Source organism: Nelumbo nucifera, chromosome 6 (genome assembly GCF_055504915.1).
Source record: "Nelumbo nucifera cultivar China Antique chromosome 6, China Antique-T2T, whole genome shotgun sequence".
Lineage (NCBI taxonomy): Eukaryota > Viridiplantae > Streptophyta > Magnoliopsida > Proteales > Nelumbonaceae > Nelumbo > Nelumbo nucifera.
The window spans coordinates 54,065,248-54,083,432 of NC_142654.1; positions in this window are offsets into that span (position 1 = coordinate 54,065,248).

Consider the following 18,185-nt stretch of genomic DNA (forward strand, 5'->3'; position numbering starts at 1 on the left):
TGCATAAGAACCAGACTTCGGAGTTGGTAAGACCACCTAAAGGAAAGAAGATTGTTGGATAAAAATGGGTTTTCAAAAGAAAAGAAGGTACTCCGGGTGTAGAGGATGCTAGATATAAGGCGCAATTAGTTGCAAAAGGCTACAGTCAAGTACAAGGTGTTGATTTTAATGATGTTTTCTCACTAGTTGTTAGACATAGCTCCATTTGTATTTTTTTTTTGCTTTAGTTGCCATGCATAATTTGGAATTAGAAAAGTTAGATGTTAAAACTACTTTCTTGCATGGAGAACTTGATGAACAAATTTATATGCATCAACCTGAGGGTTTTATTGTTGAAGGGATGGAGACCATATTTTCTTGTTAAAGAAATCTCTATATGGCTTAAAACAGTCTCCTAGACAATGGTATAGAAGATTTGACTCTTTTATGGTGGCTCTTGGGTATTCTAGATGCAAGTATGATAGTCGTGTTTATTTTAGAAAACTTGCAGATGATTCTTTTGTTTACTTGCTACTTTATGTTGATGATATGCTTATTACAACAAGAGAAATATCTGAGATCAACAGATTAAAAACACAGTTGAGTGGTGAGTTTGAAATGAAAGATTTGGGTGTAACAAAAAAAATTCTTGGCATGGAGATTCAGATGGACCAAAAAGTAGGGAAGTTGTATTTGACACAATAGAAGTACGTTGAAAAGGTCTTAGAGCGCTTTGGCATGAAAGATGCTAAACCAGTAAGTACTCTTATTGTAGCCCACTTCAGACCTTCAGCAAATTTGTCACCATAAATAGATGAAGAGGAAAAATATATGTCACATGTCTCCTACTCCAGTGCAGTTGGGAGTATTATGTATGCCATGGTTTGCACACAACCTGACATTTCACATGCAGTTAGTATGGTGAGCGGATATATGCCATGTCCCAACAAGACATATTGGCAGGCAATGAAGTGGATTCTTAGATACTTGAAAGGAACATCAGATACTTGCTTGGAGTTTAGGAGTAGTGACAGTTTGGTGGGTTATGTTGGTTCAGATTATGTAGGTGATCTTGACAAGAGAAAATCACTCACAGGTTATGTATTTTCTATTGGTGGTTGTGATGTTAGTTGGAAAGCTACTTTACAATCTACATTTGCTTTATCTACTACTGAAGCTGAGTATATGGTAGTGGATAAGGCAGTTAAAGAAGCTATTTGGTTGAGAGGTTTGTTTGGTGAACTCAGTTTGAGTCCAAAGGTTACTGTTGTCTATTGTGATAGCCAGAGTGCTATTCATTTGACTAAGGATCAATAGTACCATGAGAGGACAGAACACATTGATGTGAGGTACTATTTTGTTCATGATTTTGTAGAACAAGGAGATATCATTGTGAAGAAGATTGGCACTGCAGATAACCTAGTTGATATGTTAACAAAGCCTCTTCCTGTGGCTAAGTTCAAGATCTGCTTGGACTTGATTGGTGTTTGCAACATTTGAACTTGCCCATTGGGACTTTTGTTGGAGAAGGTGGAGGGAGATTACTATTTTGTGATGCTTGAGAGAATTCAAGCCAAGGTGGAGATTTGTTATGTTTGTGCCTTGAATTCTTTGTGGGGACCCACTTCATGTATCCGCTCCGAATTAATTTGAGGAAAATCCGGAGGCAAATTTGCGGTATGGACCCAACCCATATTCATATTATAGGTTCGAACCAAATATGAAGAGTAATTTATTTCGGGGTTTTCTCTTTTGTACACGAAATTTAAGTCTTGTGAAAGACGAGTGAGACATTGGCTATAAGCCGCACCACATAAATTTGGGTGTTCTCTATTTGCTTGTTTCTCTTTATCTCTATTTTACTTTCATTTTGAGTGCCATTCAAACCTGTTTTCTTGGGTTTTTTGCAACACGTTGGATGGGGAGCCCTCTGTTACATGTAATAAATGTGATTTCCCTTTGTGCTAGCCTTGTTATGAGTTTGAGAGAAAGGAGGGCAATTGGACTTGCATTTGGTGAAAAATTAGATAAAATCACATCAAAGGTGAGGGTCATAAGGCTCTATATCTTTTAGGAATCACTAGTGATTAGATAACTAAACCAAACTAGTTGGTTTTAATCATAATTGAGCCCTTGGCCTATTTGATCATACCCCCAAAACTGAATTGGGTAAAAACTTGCCAAAAAACCTAGCCCAGGCTATCAAACTAGAAAACTAGTGAACCAGTCATGGTTTTAGAAAACTGGTCAGTTTTTGAACAATTTTTTAACACATAAACGCAAACTTATAGAGGCCATAACTTTACCCTTGGATGCTCAATTGAGGTGATCTTTTTTTTTTTTTGTTTCTAGGTAACTTTTTGAGACCTACATATTCCCAAGGTGCTAAGGTAATCTTGTCCCACTATTTTTCGCTAAAAACATCTTTTTTGGCCTCAAATTTTAATTTTTAATATAAAAAATTAAAACTAAAATAAATATATGTTATAAAAGAATTATATATTTTGATATATGCATAAAATTAAAATTAGATTCCACCTCAATTGGACTTCTGAACCATGAACCTCTCCCTTTTCCTTGTCGACTCCAATCCAGTTCTCTGAACATTGGGGAAAACAACAACAAAAAAACAAGCGAGATCCTTTTTAATGGTGTCTTACCCTTGCTGAAGAAGAAAGGGTTCTAGAGGTTTTTCCCATCTTTGGTGTGGGGTGATCATTCTTGGCCCAGCTTGCAAATTTCTAGGCTTGGGCCCATATGTATAGCCTGACCTAAGCTCGGGCCTACATCAAGTCTGGAAAATTCAAGGCCGGGCTTGGGCCTAGTACTTTAAGCCCAATATCATAGTTGTTAAGGCGATGCCTAGGCGACTAGGCAGTTTCCTGAGGTCGCCTCGCCTAGATGACTAATGTTTTTTCATTAGGCACCTATCCAAAATATTAGGTGGGCACCTATATGCAAGTCGGGCACCTAGTGTGATTAGTCTACCAATCTTTATATTTTTGTGAAATATTATTGGTTGTTTTATATTTATAACATAGGACCTGTTAAGGTATGTGTAATGTGTTAATTTTCTTCTTCTTCTTCTTCTTTTAATTCATCCAGAAGACATTTATGACAAGAACCAAATTACCATTTACCAGAACTTCTTCTTCTTCTTCCTTCAGTTCACCCATATTTTAGAACTTTTTTTTTTCTCTTCTATCATCTTCTTCTTGTGTTCTTTTTGTGTTATTCTTCTTCTTCTTCTTCTTCTTCTTCTTCTTCTTCTTCTTCTTCTTCTTCGTCCAATCTGAATTGAATAAATAGGGGTTCTGCCCCACTCTTTTTTCAGTTCTTCTTCAATTCTTGCTTAGTTTTGAGTAAAGAAACAGGGACTCTGCCCCTCTCTTTTTTTTTAATTTCATGGGTGTGACCATGTGAAATCAATTTATTTTCTACCAATTTTGTGTGAAAAAAAAGGGGCTCCACCCCCTACTATTTTTTTTTTTTAATTTTGGTGTGAGAAAATAGGGGTTCCACCACTCTTTTTGTTCACTGTTGTATGAAAAAACAAGGGATCCGCCCCTACTTGTTCTTCACCTGATTTGTAAAAAAGTATATATAAACCAGGGGTTGTTCCATTAGAAAATAACAATTAGAAAGTAGCAAAAATTCAATATTGGGTATTGACATGCATGTTGAACTTATCATAGTCTCATACATGATACATCATGATTCATGTCATACATATCATTTCCATTATATGTTTATTATTATGTTTTTATTTTATTTCTTGGCTTCTTGAATGTGAATCAGATTTTGTTCATGACTTTGTGTATGATCGATGAGGTATCATTTGTCATTAGTGAATCAGGTTTTGTTCCCTTTTATGTTCATTATCTGTTTATTTGTGTTTGTTAATTAAGTCAAACTGTTGTTTTCAGTGGCTCATTGTTCATTGGTGTTTGGTTTTATTTTCATTAGATAATGATGAATGATGTGGGAAATCAAAATATTTCTAGTACTATGAATAAGGCTCAGTCAAAAGATCCAGCATGGAAATATGCATATTGGCATAATTTAGAGGACAAAAATGCTATCATGTATTCCTTGTGTGGAAAGATTGTGAAAGGAGGAAATAATAGAATAAAACAACATTTAATTGGAGCCTTATTCTTAGTATCAGAAATCAAAATATTTTTGGCACTAAGAATAAGGCTCAGTCAAAAGATCTAGCATGGAAATATGCATATTGGCATAATTTAGAGGACAAAAATGCTACCACGTGTTCCTTGTGTGGAAAGATTGTGAAAGAAGGAATTAAGAGAATAAAACAACATTTAATTGGAGGATTTGGGGATGTTACCAAGTGTAGGCACATAGTGATCACTCAGATCATCAAAGTACAAAATATACCAAATGGATAACACATGGATGCTTGCGATGAGAATATGACTCATCGCATGTTCACGACAAACTTGTACTCGACACGAGTCAAGACAAACTTTGGCTAACGTGAACCCGCAATGAATTTTAGACACGCATGGTTCTATGATAAACCTTGGACACATGCAATTCAACAACGAACCTCGGATGCACATAGTTTTGCGATGAACCCGAGACTATTACAGAGCTGCAAATTACAATAAACCAGAATTAAGTATCGGTCATACGTGCAACCTTAAGTTACACGTGTGACAATGCGCCACCTAGGTTTAATAAAAGTGAGCCCGCCAAACTATGATGTCACCAGTGTCATATCGGTTAGGTGGGTCATGAAAGAAAGTAGTACACGTGGATTATGAGAATCCTCAAATGAAAGGAAAGTTTTCCCTTGAGAGATCTCATAAGACATGTGGAGAAACCCTAGAAGTGCTCCTTAATGACTGACAACGAATCTAATATTCCCTTTCCTAATGGGAATCAAACGCTTTTAACTCCTTCCTTTCAGAACCTCGAGATCCCTCCTTATAAAAAAGAGTCCATCACATAATGAAATCATCATTTGATCATTTAATCATCCTATCATGCTACCTTATCACTTTCATTTGCCCTAATCTCCAAACCTATCTCCTGCACCCGGTCTTCCTTTTTTCTTCAAGGAGACCCTCGAACGTAGCCTGACCACCTCGCCTACACCAAGTGCACAAAAACTACAATGAATATTGCAAAGGATATGTAAGAATATATATGCAAAAATAAGAAGAAGAAACCATTAAGTGATTTCACAGTGGAGGATAACTATGGGCCATGGGAGCAAATGGTTTCTGAGAGAGAATCTTGTCATGAAAGTAACCAACGTACGGAAGTAGATGGCTCCATTTAAACTGGTAGGAGTGCCCAACCATTAAAGCTAAAGGGAAGGGAGATCCATCATATGGATGACCGAATCATGCAGGAAAGCTGGGCGAAATTTCAAAAATTTCTTTCTCCCTTCCGGGAATCCTATTCCCAGTTTTAGAAAAATTGCATTTTTCAAGGATCGTTCTTGAAACAAACCGAACCAGATCTTGACAAAAGATTAGGGGGAGAGATACCTGATACAGAATCCACACAATTGCTCCTTTCAATGTAGGTGTTCATGCCCAAAGAGAGTGCCAAATCCGTCCTCCACTGAAGATGACACAGCTTAGGATGAGGCAGGATTAGTAAGGAGGTTCTTTAGCAAGAACCAAAATTCTTCAACAAGAATCACGCCAAGGATGTGAGCACAATTTCGAATTATTTCTTCTAGCAAGAAATAATATCAAGATCAAATCTTGATCAGTCCAAGATAGAGATCGAATAGGGTAGGTGGTGGCAAAAACAGAGGGAGAAAAGCAGAACTGAGAATTGAGTGCCTGTAAAGAGAATTAGCCCTCCTATTTATTATAGTCCTCTTTTGGATCAACTTCTAATTTGATTAGGAAAGAATTCCTTTGATTCAAATCTGTATTTGAATCTGGATTCTTAAATGGATAAGACTTATCTTATCCATCAACTAATCCTATTCTGATTATAAACCTAATTCGCCACCTTTTATTTAATCTAATTAAATATCCAATTTGATGTGGGCTTTTAAGGCCCATTAAGCTTTCATGCTCACTTCCTTTAACTGTTGGCTAACTTGGTTTTGTTTTTATGACATGGGACCCTAGCATTGATCTCCACAAAAGCCATATGGGTTCATTCCAGCCTTTATTACAAGGCTTGGTCGAATAAACCCTTGAACCCATCAATATGGGCTCTTAGTGGGCCCAACATCTACACTAGATGGTCCTTGAGTCCAGCCACCTTATGAAGGCTTAGGGACTATAGACTTATGTGAGATTAGCCCATCAGGTTTATTATCCCTAAATGGTCTTACACTTAACATCTCAGCCCTTAATGATCATATATAGCCCAACAAGAGGGGACTTCTCCCTTGGCTGTAAGGTACAGTGTTGCACTCTCTACTCACATGGATCCTGGGAATTAAAACCTTTTGCAAACAATTTGAAACCATAATATATACATATACACACATATATATATATATATGTATATGTATATCTCTATATAAATATATTTTGCAAAAACAAATTTCAAACACATTTGAAATCCACTACCGGCAGTTTAGGTTTCCATCAGAGAGAGTGCATTCCCCGATCATTCACTTTGTCTGACAAAGGGGCTGATCCTGTCACTATGATCACCTACTTAGGTGAATTCTCAGACTATCCCAACATACCCAGGTTTTGACCCCCTCTAAGTATCTCACAGATTGAAACATCAAAGACGGTCCAATCTGACACCTAGTGCAGTACCATAATCGAGTCTAGGGGTCAAGTGTAACATTCTAGTTTTGCCCATATATCTCCAAGGTCCAGGGCAATACTGGAATTTGGTTCAGTTTAGGGTTTCAAGAAAACCCACACTGCATGTACCTCAGGTTTCACCCTGGCAGCTAAGACAAGCCACCCCAACCAACTTGGCGGCACATCAGTGTCATCCTTTGTAGGATAAATCTCCCCAGATTTATCCAATGGCTGTGAAGATTCTAAACTAACACGAATCTCATAAGTGTCCAGTTTAAGGGTATTACACAAAAACACACCAAATCACATGAATCAATTATGCACTTTTATTCATTTACAATAAATGACAATAAGTACATCAATCTGATTGGAGCAAAGGGCATACACTGTTTAACAAAAGCCATGGATGCTTTTAAGAGGCCAATTCTAAAAGAAGTGGTAAAGGCAAGGCATAAGGGACACTTGGTGCAAACAAGTATAGAAAGTCGATTAAAAAATGAATAAAGAGAAAAGGTGAATAAATATGTCGCAAAGTGATTTTATTAAGTCAAAATACCCTTCAACACAATAAAGTTGAAGAGTTTTGAGATTATGGTGGAAGCAATTGTACAGTTTGGGTTTGGATACAAATCTCTAAGTTACCATGAGCTGAGAGAGCCACTCTTGAAAGAGGAGGTTGAAAAAACAAAGTTGCTTTACAAGGAGTATGAGACCTCTTAGAAAACTTATGGTTGCACTATTATGTCTGATGGATGGACAGGTAAGAGGCAAAGGAAGTTAATAAACTTTTTGGTTAATTCTCCTGAAGGTACCTTCTTAAATTCAGTTGATGCCTCTAATGAAATCCATAATTCATCTTACTTATATGAATTGATTGATAAGGTTGTTGAGGAAATAGGAGAACATGTGGTGTAAGTTGTTACTAATAACCACTCTGCTCATATTACTGCAGGTGACCTTTTGGAGATAAAGAAAAAGAACTTATTTTGGACTCCTTGTGTTGCTCAATGTTTAGACCTTACGTTGGAGGACATTGGAGGATTGAAATCTACTAAGAGTTGCATTGCCAAGGCAAGATAGGTGATGACCTTTATTTATAGACATCCTCTTCTCCTTGCTTATATGAGGGAGAAAACACAAGGAAGGGATCTTGTTAGATGTGTTGTTACAAGGTTTGCCACATCATATCTTACTTTACAAAGCTTGTTCACTTCCAAAGAGCCATTTTGTTCTTTATTTGTTAGTGATGTGTGGAATAAAAGTAAATGGGCAAACAAGCCAGAGGGTTTAAGAGTCTCAGGTACTATTCTTTTTGTTACATTTTGGAAAAATGTAAGGATTGCATTTTTAGCTTCCCAACCAATTGTGGAGGTTTTACAGTTGGTTAATGGTGATGAAAAACCTGAAATGTGGTACTTCTACTTTGCAATGGAATAGGCAAGAGAAAAAATAAAATAAAATTTTGGTGGAAAAGAAAGAAAATATAAGCCCATTTTGGAAATTTTTGGCAAGCATTAGAATAATATGATGCAACATCATTTGCATCTTATTGGTTTCTTCCTCAATCCAGCCCTCTTTTATAATGCTAAAGCTAAAGATAAAACATCAATTGGGAAGTTTGAGATGGGCTTTATAAATTGTATTGAGACCATGGTGAGTGACATTGAAATTCAAGATAAGATATCCCATCAAATGGAAGAATATAAGCATGCTTATGGTGCATTTTCTAAGGAAATTGCAATTAGACAATGGGAAACAAAATAACCAAGTAATATTTACCACTAGAATCTTATGGTTAATTCATTAATTTTTTTGCATTGTTATCTTTGAATTTGTATCTTCTAATTTAATTTTTCTCTATTTGTAACTTGTACTTTGTATTTGATTGGTGGTATACTTATGGACATTGAACACCAGACCATAGGTGTATTGCATTACACATATTAGGACTTATGTGCATATCTTCTGCCTGTGAGCATAACTGAAGCACCTTTGATCAAGTAATTTTATTATTTATTGATTTATAATTATAAAAGTTAAAATATTTTATTTTTATAATCTTTTAATTTTTGTTTGTAATGAATGTAGATTCATACCAAGCAGAGGAACAAACTTGATCAAAAGAGGCTTAACGATTTTGTCTTTGTTCAATATAGTCAACGTCTTCGTGAGAGGTTCTTGACAAGACGTGTAAACCCATGACAATTTGATCCCATTTTCTTCGATGACGTTGATGAGAGTAGTGAATGGTTAACTGGAAGAGACCCATCAAATGAGCTAGTTCATAAAAGTGGTGACCTCACATGGAATGAAGTGGATGAAGCATTAGGAGCAACTAAAGCCATTGAGGGATCAAATAGGCTGAGGAGAAGTGCATATACAGTTTATACACGTGCAAGTAGAAGCAGAGGTAGAGGTGGTCGTGGAAGAAATGATGGTAGGGGACAAGACAAAGGAAAGAGTGTTATGCAAGAAGAAGATGAAGAGTCAATGTGGGATAGGAACATTGAGGATAATGAAGTTGAAGTCGTAGAACTTGAAGGGGAAGATGATGAAGATGATGAGGATGAGGATGATGTTGATTGAGCTATTAATGATGTTGGTGGATTTACTAGAAGGGTTGCAGGTTCTTATTACCTAGATACTCAAATTAGTTAGATATTTTTCTTTATTGATCATCTATAAGTTTCATGTTTTGTTATCCTTAATCCTTTTGTAGAGAATTGGATAAGTGTCTTTTTTTTTTGTTATGGACCTTATGCTTTTATAAATTGCTTGATTTGGTTCCTACTTCCTATATACTTCCTTTTAAATGCCTAGAATAGATAAATTTTAGTCAAGGTATGTGTTTGATTTGATTCCTAGTTTCCTATATAATTCATTTTCTTCTTTGTTTATTTGTTGTAAATTTACAACGCTTTTTTTAATTTATTATTGATTTGTGTGTGTGTGTGTTAAAGGAAAAGTGAGAAAAGAGAGAGTACTCAAGAAGGACAATACTCAACATTCACCTCAAACTCAAAGGTATGTATGTGAATTTAAAAAATATTTTTAGTATTTATTAGTTTAATTTTTAGTGTAGTTGGTTTCGGCTCCTTTTTATTGAAAATAATATATTTAAATGTTGAACATGAAGTCATGAATACATGCTAAATTGATAATATTTTATGTTATTAGCTTTCTATATGAAATTTATACTCATTTGAGTGATTTATAGTGTTAATAGATAGTTTTCATGCTTGCTGGCCACCTAGCCTCGCCTTGGCGCCTTGAAAACTATGCCCTATATATATAATGTTTATTATTCTATATTAAATAGTTATGAATTGAAAATTGAAGCACGTCAACACATGTGTCAACACTTAACTTAATTCAAGTATAAATATTGTCCTCTAAGCAAGGCCTTGTATAGATGAAGGCAAAGCTTTCATTCTCATTCCCTAAGTAATGCGGGACTTAGGAAAACACTCAATGGTTGAACTAATTATTTAGTATTGTTTCAAGTCCAACATTGCTCAAGAATGGAAGTGAAAGTCTTGCATTTATCTATTAAATATATATATATATATATATATATATATATATATAATGTTTATTATTCTATATTAAATAGTTATGAATTGAAAATTGAAGCACGTCAACACATGTTTCAACACTTAACTTAATTCAAGTATAAATATTGTCCTCTAAGCAAGGCCTTGTATAGATGAAGGCAAAGCTTTCATTCTCATTCCCTAAGTAATGTGGGACTTAGGAAAACACTCAACGGTTGAACTAATTATTTAGTATTGTTTCAAGTCCAACATTGCTCAAGAATGGAAGTGAAAGTCTTGCATTTATCTATTAAAAGGATAAGTAACCCAAGCCAAATCAAGTCTAACAATTAAATGAAGTTCATGCCTTGTTTTTTGTGCCATAGGCCTAAAGCCTAGTCAAAAGTCAAATTTAATTTTGGCTCATTTAATTTTTAATATGTATTACATTTACATAGTATTTAATTTAAAAAAATAATAATTAATTAATTTTATTATTTGATGTTATGGCCCAAAGTCATTATTGATTAGGCCCAAAAAGCCCATAGGCCTGGCCTGGGCCCATGTAGGGCCATGCTTAGACTTGCAATCTAGGCCTAGGGTGTGGGCCAGGCCAAGCTCAGGCCTATCTTAAAGCCCTTATCATTGGTGCTAAGCCTAGCCTGGACCCAGCCCATGATCACAGATCACCCCTACTTTGGTCTTGAACTGAGCGATGAAATCTTATTCTCTCAATTCATTTATTTTAAAACATGAAAATTAGAAAAATAAGAGTTAACGGGGTCAAGCTTGACGTTTAGAAATTTTACATATACGAGGCGTGATGCCATTCGTGGCTGATATGTAGCAACATGATTAGAAGTGTACCTACGTATAAACCAAAGCGAGTGCACTAAACACAATGAACTCCAACAATGGATGCCAAAGAAGGAAGGAACAGTTCGGGATGAGCTGACAAATTTTTTTCTTTGGACCAGATTAATGTGATCTCTTTTGGTGTATAGGGAAGTATCTTGTTCTCTGCCTGATGGTTTTATTTATGACAGTGTTTTCTTTTTCCTTTAAAAAGCTTTCTTTTCTGGGTCTCTCTGAGATTGTTAGGTGTTGATGTTCTTCCAGTTTAGTGTCAAAGCAGTTTATTTAGATAGCAATAGGTTCTAGTTGTTTTGGTTTTGTTTTCTTTTCGCATTTTCCTATGGCTCTTTTATAGTCTTGTGACGCAGTGTGGAAGCACTAAACCGAGCTGGCTATGCAAGCACCGGGCGAACACCTGCTTCGTAGCGAAGCTATACATGAATCTCTTATAGGAGAGAGAAAAGTTGGCAAAAACTGAATTGTGTTTATTAGCTTGGAAAGAACAATATTTATAGTACATCTGGAAATTGTAGAATAACTAGGAAAGAAAATTTGTAGTTGATCTAAACATCTTGTAGCTAGGATCGAACTCTTCCTGATGTTGCCTTGCTTGGATCGAAACCTTCTTTGATTTGATCTCCACCGTCCGATCTTCCTGGATCTAATCTATGCATGGGTTATCCTTATCCATGCATGGGTTATCTTTGATCTTGGTATGAATCTTGGATTATCCTTATCCATGCATGGGTTATCTTTGATCTTGGTATGAATCTTGGATTATCTTGAATTCTTGAATTATTTTGGATGTGCCTCTTATCTCTTGCACGGCCGCCTATGTGAGGAGATGGGCCTCCATCATCTTGCCTGAATCAATAATTATAAGTTGTTTCACTCCCAAGTTCTTTTCTATGCAGTGTATCTAAGGATCCTCCTCCTCTGAGGAGCTGTTATTTGGTGGGATCTTTTTCTATCTCACTTCTCAAATTCCTTTCAGTGAAAGGAGATGCGTGTGAAAGGGTTGAAGAAAAAAACGCAAAAGACGTCTCCAGAAGAATATTGGAAATCATGTTTGAATGTCTCTAGCTGATTTTTCGAATAGTAGTGATAGGCAAAAGAAGTGCCCCAAAGTTTCCTAAAGTATGATAAAACATCACAAATGGCGAATTGCAAAAGAGAAAATAACAAAGCAAACAAAATTCCTATGATTGTAAAAAATTTTTTGAGAAAAAACACCCAAGTTGTAGGGAAAGAGTTGAGAACAAAAAGATTAGTTCGGGAAGGAGCAACAAGGTTCAGGACCCCAATATTAACAGTATGGAAATAGGTGAAGGAAAAAGAGGGAAAACATTGAGAAAAACAGAATGTAGGAATGAGGAGGTGGGAGAGAAGTCCAAAAATGTGTGGATAGAGATGATAAAGGTAAAGTGAGGTCGTCGTCTTTAAGTTGTGAAGCTCCAGGCATAAGCGCCCATTTGTTCCGGGATGGGCAATCAGAAAGTTGTTGTTTTGTCCACTGTGGTGGAGAATTTACTAAAGAAAACAAATATTATGCATGCCTTCACTTGGAGCAAGAACTCCCATCTCAATGGGAGGCAGGAACCAATGAACCAAAGTTTGAAGAAGATATGGCATGAGTGGATAGGAGCAGGAAAAATTAAAAGGTTAAAAGATCATCTCTCAAGAGAAAAGGATACGCATCATCTCTAAGTGAAAGGACAGGAAAAGACTTTTCCTTGGGGCATGAGAGCTTTAGGAATCAAGACAAGAGTAATCCAATTAATGAACGTAAAGATCAAAAACCATGGATGGAAACCATTGAAATTCTCAAGATTGAAAGGGCTACATCTCTTGGGCCTAGTTAGAATTCAAGGAAGGCTAGAAAGAATTCATTAATTGAATATAGAAATTCTATCTCAATCAATCTCAAACTCATAATAAATTATATCTTACTGAGAACTCCTAATGTAACTCTATTCAACATCACCCTTATCATAACAACCCATACTCCAATCCTTATCTTAATTCCTTAACATGCCCCCTCAAACACATGGGGATCAGAAATCTTCATGTGTTTGATCACAAATGACCACAATATGACAATAGCTATGTAGATGATGATGATCCTAATGGTGTCCTGTTGTGAAAATGATAACAAGCCTACTAGAATGATGATGATGATGGCAAATGATGAACGGCATGATGAGAACCTATGATGATGTGTGCAAATCTCCAAATCTGATGTGATGATAATGTGGCAAACTAACAATGACATAGTCGTGCTAAAAGCGTGATATTGCTTCCTCGAGAGAGAACCTCCATGGGTTGATGGTGAAAATTGTCAATGGGCCAACCATGGGCCAGACTGAAAATAGGCCAAAATAGGCCATGAAAAGACCTCACTTTTAATGAGTCAATTAAGAATGTCACAGGGGGCTGGCTTCTTGAGCCAATACGAAATGGGCCTCAACGGGCCAATCTAAAAAAGGGGCCAACAATGGCCAATAAAGAAAATCGTTCTAAGTGTCTTGTTTTATCCCAAGTACATCTCTTTGAAGAAGGATTTGTGCAGTACAGAAACAAAACATGTTGAGAAAAGCTTCAAAGAAAAAAGCAGAAATCGAACTACCAGGAAGAAGAATTCTTCACTAAATAATTAAGAGAAATTTTAATATAAAAATTTGTCTTAGCCTTCCCCTAAATACTCTTTATATAGGCATACACCCTTATGGCTCCTACAAGAAAATTTATTAATCTATGAAAACACTCCATAACAGAATCCTATTGAAACTCCTCAAAAAGTAAGTCTTAATCAAGGTTTTTAAAACCGACCCGGAGAACGAACTGATCAAGGGCCTGGTTCCTAGGTCGAACGATCTAGCTGTTCAATCTATTTTACAAAAAATTAAAAAATGGTCAAAACCATTGAATGGTTCAAACGGTTCAACCGTTTGGGTTAGTTGTTTGCTGACCAAATTAACGTTTTTTTACAAATATTTGGTTTTTCCAATATGACCGTCCAGTCCGGTCTGGTCCAATTTTGAAAACCATGGTCTTAATTGAGCAATCCTAATCTAAGAAAACACTCAATAATAGAATCCTACTAAAACTCTTCAAAAAGAAAGTCCTAATTGAATAAAAATTTGAAATCTCGCTATAATGCTAACTTGGTAATTGCGAGTTAAGATAGAAATCTTCAACGATGCCAACTTGGTAAAAACGAACTAAGATAGAAATTCTGTGATGATAATATATCAGTAAATATTTACTAAGTTGGATCAGTGGTGTCATCTCTGCTTCTTATGTGTCTTAGAATGGTCTCAACTTGCATAGAACTTATTAGCTTCCTTTTGTGTTGCATAATCCTCTCCCTATATGTACTAAGATGGGTCTTCAAAAACCAACTTTGTAAATGTTTACTCAGTTGGTACGAATCCCGTACTACATCATCCTCCCCATGTTGGAGAGAATTCATGCTTGGATTCATACTACCATGTGAGAGTCCTCCAACATTACGTATCGTGCTTCCTTTGTGCTTTTCTATTTTCAACTTTCTAATAGACAGTTGGTAGGGTAACCCTCCAATACGAATTGGAATGTCTTCATTGCATCCCTTAACTTTTGAAACACAATTGTTGATCTTCAAATAATTTAGTTCTTCTTTTACTGACCATTCTGAACTTTGCAAAAATGATTGTCAATATGAATCCTCATAGACTTGTATGAAGACAATGTTATCAAAGCCTCCAAAATTATAAATATCTCCATCTTCTTGAAAATCATGATGAAGGATTGCATATTCTTCTTGAGCAATGGGTTCTTCTTGTTCATCATAGATTGGAGGTTTGTTCCAATCAACATGTTGTTCTTCAATAGATGTTGTTGAAGAGAATGACCACACAAGATTTTCGTAACAATCCTCAACAATATTAAAGCAGTCAACAAAGTCATAAGATTTTATTTTACCTTCTAACTCTAAAATTGATAACTCCTTCATGAAACTCTAGTGCATGAATTCATTTGAAGATATATATCCATTAAACTTCAGGAACTCAAACTTGAGCTACTTGACTATCTCTTCTTGCATTTTATTGTTGGGTTTCTGCTCCATGATGTGAGCTATTTGTTTCTTCTTAGGAGCCATAATCCAAAGAAGAATCAAACATGAGCTTTGATACCAAATGGCGCAATACGAAAACAAAACACGTTGAGAAAAGCTTCAAAGAAAAGAGCAGAAGTCGAACTGCTAGGAAGAAGAATTCTGTTAGACAATGTATGCCCGTAGCTCCAATCGGATTGATGTACTTGATGACATTTATTGTAAATGAATAAAAGTACATAATTGATTCATGTGTTTTGGCATGTATCTGTGTAATACCCTTAAACTGGACACTTATGAGACTCGTGTTAGTTTAGAATCTTCACAGTCGTTGGATAAATCTGGGGAGATTTATCCTACCAAGGTTGATACTGATGTGCCGCCAAGTTGGTTAGGGTGGCTTGTCTCAACTGCCAGGGTGAGACCTAAGGTGCATGCAATGTGGGTTTTCTTGAAACTCTGAACCGGACCGAAATTCTAGTATTATCTTGGGCCTTAGAGATAGATGGGAAAAACTAGAATGTTACACCTGATCCCTAGACTCGATTATGGTACTGCACTAGGTGTCGGATTGGGTTGTCTTTGATATGCCAATCAGTGAGATCCTTAGAGGGGGTCAAAACCTGGGTATGTTGGGACAGTCCGAGAATTCATTTGAGTGGGTGATCATAGTGATAGGATCAGCCCCTTTGTTGAACAAAGTGAATGATCGGGGGTGCATTCTCTTTGATGGAAACCTAAACTGCTGGCAATTGATTTCAAACGTTGAAATTTGTTTTCGCAAAATATATTTATATAGAGATATATACATATATATATTATGATTTCAAAACGTTTGCAAAGGTTCTAATTCCCGGGATCCATGTGAGTAAAGAGTGCAACACTGTTCCTTGCAGCCGAGGGAGAGGTCATCTCTTGTCGGGTAGTGTTTGATCATTATGGGCTAAGAGGTTAAGTGTAAGACCATTGAGGTTAATACCTGATGGGCTAATCTTGCATCTGCCCACAGTCCTTGGGTTTTCATAAGGTGGCTAGACCCAATGACCATTTAGTGTAAATGTTGGACCCATTAAGAACCCAAGGTGATGGACTCAGGGGTTCACTATCTCCTACAATGAATTCGGCCAGCCCTTCTAACAAAGGCTGGCTCAACCCATGTAGCTGATGTGTAGATCGATGTGAGGGTCCCATGCCATACAAAGAGAGCCAACTAGGCAGCAGGTTAAGAGGTAAGTGAGCACATAAGCTTAATGGGCCTAAAGCCCAATTCGAACTGGGCTTAAATTAGTTAATTAAAAGGAGGCAAGATATGATTTATAATCTAATTAGGATTAGCTGAAATGATAAGATAAGTCTTATCCATTTAAGTGTCCGAATCCAAATATCAGATTTGGATCAAAAAACTCTCTCCTAAATAGATTAGGAGGCTGATCCAAAGAAGACTATAAATAGGGGGCGAATTCCTTAATTTTACACACAAAAATTTGCAGAATTCTCCCCTTGTTCTTGTTATCCCTACCCAGTTTGATCTCCACCTGTGGAACTGATCAAGAAGAGTTCTTGATATTGTTTCTTGGTTGAAGAAACGATATGAGGTCGTGCTCACCAACCCTTTACTCCGTTCTTGCTGAAAAATTCGGTTCTTAATGAAGAGTCGTCCCATTGATTATGCTTCACTATGCACTATGTCGTCTTCAGTGGAAGCGGGTTTTGGTTTTCTCCTTCGACGTGAACACCTTCATTGGGAGTTATTGCTACTTCATATTAGGTATATCCCTCTCCTCCCTTTGGTTTCAGATCTGGTCCGGTTTTGTTTCAAGAATGATCCTTGAAAATGCAGTTTTCTAAAATAGAGAATGCGGTTCTCAGATGGGAGAGAAAGAAATTTTTGAAATTTCGCCCAACCTTCTTGCAGGGTTCGACCATCCATATGATGGATCTCTCATCCCCTCAAAATTCTTAATTGAATAATTAAGAGAAAATTCAATATCCAAAAAAACTATTTTCCCCTAACTACTCTTTATATAGGCATACACCCTTATGGATCCTACAGAAAGTTTTCTAATCTATGAAAACACTCCGTAATAGAATCCTACTAAAACTTCTCAAAAAGAAAGTCTTACTTGAGCAATCATAATCTAAGAAAACACTCCATAATAGAATCCTACCAAAAATCCCCAAAAAAAAATTTAATTGAGCAATCATAATCTAAGGAAACACTTCATGATAGAATCCTAATAAAACTCTTCAAAAAGAAAGTCCTAATTGAATAAAAATTCGAAATCTTGCTATAACACTAACTTGGTAATTACGAACTAAGATAGAAACTCTGTAATGGCGTCAATTTGGTAAAAACGAACTAAGATAGAAATTATGTGGTAATGCCATATCGGTAAATATTTACTAGGTTGGGTCGGTGGCATCATATCTGCTTCTTATGTGTCTTGGAATGGTCCCAACTTGCATAGAACTTATTAGCTTCCTTCTGTACTGCATCATCCTCTCCCTATATGTATTAAGAGGGGTCTTCGAAAATCAACTTTGTAAATGTTTACTCAGTTGGTTCGAATCTCGTACTACATCGTCCTCCCTAGGTTGGAGAGAATCTGTTCTTGGATTCATGCTACCATGTGAGAGCCCTCCAATATTACGTACATTGCTTCATTTATGCTTCTTTATTTCCAACTTTCTAATAGATAGTTGGTGGTATAACCCTCCAATACGAATTGGAATGCTTTTATTACATTTCTTAACTTTTGAAACACAATTGTTGATTTTCAAATAATTTAGTTCTCCATTTACTGACCATTCTGAACTTTGCAAAAATGATTGTCAATATGGATCCTCATTGACTTGTATAAAGACAATGCTATCAAAGCCTTCAAAATGATAAATATTGTCTCCATCTTCTTGAAAATCATGATGAAGGATAGCATATTCTTCTTAAGCAATGGGTTCTTCTTC